This window comes from Brienomyrus brachyistius, unplaced genomic scaffold (assembly GCF_023856365.1).
Source record: "Brienomyrus brachyistius isolate T26 unplaced genomic scaffold, BBRACH_0.4 scaffold69, whole genome shotgun sequence".
Classification (NCBI taxonomy): Eukaryota; Metazoa; Chordata; class Actinopteri; order Osteoglossiformes; family Mormyridae; genus Brienomyrus; species Brienomyrus brachyistius.
In genome coordinates this window covers 95,001-100,000 of record NW_026042344.1, presented here as the reverse complement: position 1 = coordinate 100,000, position 5,000 = coordinate 95,001, and positions in this window count along the sequence as shown.

Sequence of the window (5,000 nt, the reverse complement as noted above, 5' to 3'; positions counted from 1 at the left end):
GCCAAAAGAGGCCCTTCCACCTCTCCTTGGCCTCGTGGTAGCCCCGTTGGATGACGTCGGTCCTCCATCCTGAAACCCAAATCGGCCCGGATTTTGCGGAATACCCCTTGTGCCTCCAGATGAACCCCTCTGCGGATGAGCGCGGTCCTGGCATTCCAAAGCTCTCGCTTGGTAATGCTGACCAGCAGCCACATCCAGGGGCCGAAGGGGTTATGGAGGTTGGGGTCCCACCCCTTCAACACCTTGTCGTAGGTCAGACCGGGCTGCGGGTCTACACGTCCACACAGGCCCGCTACCAACCCCCAGACTCTCTGTGCATGCCCGCAGTCCCAAAAACACGTGCTTGATGGTCTCATCCTCGCTGCACTCGGGCCTGGGGCAGCGGGGGTGTCTGGTCAGCTTATGCCTGTGCAAGACGTCCCTGACTGGCAGCTTACCATGAAGGCACTGCCAGTTCAGGTCCTGCAGCCTGTGATCCAAACCCTTAGGCTGGATTCTCGCCCATGTGCCTTCCTCCAGGCCCAACATGGCCCGAGTCTCCCTATGACCAAGCAAAGCCTTGTAAAGGGCTCTGTGCTTGGTCAGGGCCTCTGTCTTGACACCTGCCGGAATAGACTTACTCCACTTGACAGCGTGGCTGTAGTGGACCGGCAGGGTCTCAGCCTTGGGGCCGAGGTTGGTCCACGATGTCACCAGACGTCTCATGGGGAGAGCCAGCCACAGACGCACAAAGTGCTGATGGGGGTGCTCGAGGGGAGCTGCCAGGCGCGTGCAGAGCTGCGAGAAGAACAGGCAGTCAAGCTTGAGAGGAAAGTCAATAACGTCCCTCCCCCCCCTGTCCTTTCCGAGATACATCACTTCCCTACGCACGTACTCATACCTGCCCCCCCCAGACGAGGTTAAAAACGTCCCTCGTCAGGCCCCTCCGCATGAAGCGGGGCAAAGGGTACACATGTGCAAGGTAGAGCAGGGTGGGAAGAATATCCACTTTTAAGGCTAAAACCTTACCTTGGAAGGACAGGGACCTGGACTTCCACAGTCCGATCTTCCGCCTGGCGATCGCCAACCGCTCCTCCCAGTTCAACCGGGCGGCACCATCCGAAAGGAAGTTGACCCCCAAAACTTTGAGAGGACCGTCACAGAGGGTGAGACCACCTGCGACGTCCTCCCTCGCCTTCCAGCTGCCGAAATACTTGGCCACCGACTTACTGAGGTTGAGCGTCGCGCCAGAGGCCCAACCGAACGCGTGAACGAGGCTCAAGGCATGACTGAGAGACTGATCCGAGCTGACGAAAAGCGTGGTGTCGTCTGCATACTGGGTCAGTTTAACAGTTGTCCCCCGACTTCCTGGGATAAGAAGGCCATCGACCCCGGGGGTGGGTGCGAATGGCGCACGCCAGTGGCTCTATATAGAGCGCGTAGAGGAGGGGGGAGAGGGGACATCCCTGCCTCACTCCACTCCGCTGGGGCACCAAATCACTCAGGAAGCCATTGATAACAACATGGCTCCCAACTTCGTTATACAAAGTGTGTAACCACCCCAGATAATTGGGCCCGAAGCCAAACTTACCCAATACTTTGAACAGGAAGCGGTGATCTACCCGGTCGAAGGCTTTCTCCTGGTCCAAGCTGACCAGCAGGAGAGGGAGGTTCCTATCCTCCACCCAGGCGATGGCGTCGCGGATGAGGTGGAGATTCCACGTCGCCGATCGACCCGGTACTCCACACGTCTGGTCGCTGTGAACCAGATGAGCCATGGCCTTCTTCAGGCGTTCGGTAAGGGTCTTTGCGATGAGCTTTGTGTCTACACAAAGCATGGTCAGGGGCCTCCAGTTGCCAAGGTCGGCCCGATCGCCCTTCTTGTGCAACAAAGAGAGGACCCCCGACCTCATGCTCCTAGTGAGCAAACCCCGGCGCTGAACGTCCTCTACAACCTGCAGTAATTCCGGCCCGAGGACATCCCAAAAGGTGGAATAAAATTCCACCGGGAGCCCATCAAGGCCAGGTACCTTGCGGCGGTTCATCTTGCCAAGCACTGCGGTCAGCTCGGCCAAGGTGATGGGGGCTTCTAAGCCGTCCCGGATGTCACTGGGAAGACAAGGTGAGATGTTATCTAGGAAGCGCTCCCCAGCAACCGGGTCCGTGTCCCTAACATTAAAAAGGTTAAGATAAAACAATTTAGCAACCTCCAGCATGTCTGATGTATCCGTGACTGTGTTGCCATTTGAGGCACGGAGAGAGCTAAAGCTCTTCTCCTCCCGGGCTTCCCTGGCTCTGTGGAAAAAAAAAGAATTGCACTTTTCATTATTTTCCACCTCAAATATTTTGTCGCGGAGCATTTGGGCCGAGGCAGCCTGTTCATGCAGGCGCCTCAGCTCACCCTTTATGTCAAGCAGCCGCTCGTGGTTGATGGTGCCCCCGTTGTTGTGAGCGGCGTATTCATCCCGCAACCTTCTCTCCAGCCGCAGAATGGAGAACTTCTTCTCCATCCTGCGCTGCTTGCTGTACTGCATGGAGAAGGTTCGGATCCTGTCCTTCACACTCTCCCACCATTCGGCCACGGAGGGGAAGGTAGGCTTGTCCTTCTGCCACTCGGAGAAGTGATCTAAAAAAAGGTGTCTAAAATCTCTCTCCTCCAGGATCTGCAGGTTCATTTTCCAATAGCCGCCCCCATATACAGGGGCGTCTATGGAGACAGTGGCCTCCACTGCCCGATGGTCAGTGGGCCACTGTGGGGAGAGGGACACCTTTTTAAAAGCAACGGGGGGTGAAGCTAAAATGTAGTCGATGCGGCTGCTGGCTCCGCGACTATTATGCCAGGTGAAGCCCGGCATGCTGGGGTTGCATGTTTTAAAACCGTCAACAAGTTTAAAGGAACGAATAAAATGGCGAAAATGCCCTGAGCTGACATCCTGCCTACCCTCCAACGAGATGTTAAAGTCCCCTCCTAAAATCAAGTGTCGATCTGTGACACAGAACGGGGACAACTCTTCAAAGAGAGTTATACGGGACGAGGCCTCCACCGGAGCGTAGACACATATGGCCCGGAGGCGCTGTCCCCTCCATGTGGCGTCCACTCCCAAAACCCTGCCCTGAAGGACGGTAAACGCACTTACTTCTTCAAAGGCGCGGTCGCCAAAAAGGATCCCGACGCCTGAGGAGTGGACGCCACCTACGCTCCAGTAGGATCTACCCCTCTTCCACTGTCGTGAAAAGAGAGCCTCGTCCCGCTGGTCCCGGAGGTGGACTTCCTGCAGAAAACAAATGCTGAAGGGAGAAGATGCCAGCTGGTTAAAAACAGATGTACGTTTTAAAATGTTCCTCAAACCCCTTACATTCAAGGTGACAATATTAAAATTGGCCATAGAATGTTAAAATAATAAAATACAATTAAAAACAACAAACTAAAATAATAAAAGCCAGCCATTAAAAACAATACTGTCCTACTGCCCCCCCTCCTCAGTCAACCTCAAAAGGTCCCCCAATTCCAGCCCCCCCAGGTACTCCTGTTCATTAGCAGTGTCCTGTTGACCGCTGTACTCCTGGGGGGGTGCAGGGGACTGTCCCAAGTCCCACACCAGACGGGGGGCCTCTAACATCGGGGAGGGGGGACACTGTCGGCCTTGGTCCCCGGCCGCCACTGCTGGCGAGGTGGCCGCCGGAGGGCTGGGTGCGTTGGGTTGCGCCTCCCTTCTGCTCTTCTTCCTCCCCCGGGGGGATGCACCGCTCTTCTTTCGCCTGCTGCTGACGCCTGGAGCCAGGGCGAGCTGCTCCACCTTGTTCGGAGACCCCTCCTGCATTGGTGTCGCACTCGAAGGGGCCTCCTCCACCTCGACCAGGGCTTCTCCTCCTGCCCCCGTCGCCGGCTGTTCCTGCCCAGTCGTGGGGGCTAGAGCTCCCCCACCATTCTCCGTGCCGACTGCTCTGTTACCCGACAGAGCGTCGGCATATGTAGTCTTTTTCTGTGGGCAGGAACGAGCCAGATGGTCCTCGCCGTTACAGTGTTTGCAGCGACGGGGGCCCTTGCAGTCCCTGGCCATGTGCCCCGACTCCAGGCAGTTGCGGCAGCGCAGGTTGGCGCATCCCTCCAGGGTGTGTCCAAAACTGTGGCACTGCCGGCAGAAGGGAGGCTGTCCAGAATAAAAAAGGTATGCCTTATTGCCCTGTAAAGTAAAATAGGCTGGGGGGTGGCTAAAACCGCCTGCGCCATTAGCGTCCGGGCGCAGGCGGGCCTGGAACTGGCGTCGGCCAGTCCAGATCCCCAGCTCATCCCGGATGTCCCTGTGGCCAGGAAGAAGATCCACATACTTTGTTAGAAATTGGGAAACGGCCTCGGCGGTAACATGCGGGTTGAAACAATGGACTGTTATTACCCGCTTGTCGGGCCACCACAGCGGCTCGATGTTGTAACGTCCGAGGAGGGGGTGCTGGGCCCCCTCCTTGCTCCGCTCCAGGACCTTGGTGTAACTCTCGTCGGTGGACAAGGTGACCTCGAAGAAGCGGAAGGGCCCATTCCGCTGTACGCAGAGGATGTCCTGCATCTGAAGGCCCAACGCTCCAAAGGCCACCTCCCGGATGAAGGCCAGCCGGTCGGGGAAGGTGCCCACCTCCTCCTCAGCCCTCCAGCAGAACCGGGCGGTATTCCGCAGGCCACCGCCTGCTACCAGCCACGGCCCGCTGAAGGGCTTCCTCGATGGTCCGCCGGCCGTTGCCATCCGGGAAGGTCCACCGACGTCGCCGCTGGAGCAGAGTCCTTCCGCCGCCGTGGTCCCGACGTCCGCCAATCCGGGATGAGCCGAGCAGAGCTAAACTATAAAAGCAGCTAAAAAATAAAAACACCAGTTCGCCCAGCAGGGCGGTGGGCAAGCCACCAGCCACTGCGGGATCCCCAGCCTAATGAAAACAGAAATAAAAGCAGGGATAAAAGGCTAAAAAGGAAGGCACGGGTCGCCCCGTGGCAGCGGCGGTCAAGCCACCTGCTGGTCACGCCTTAGGTTCAC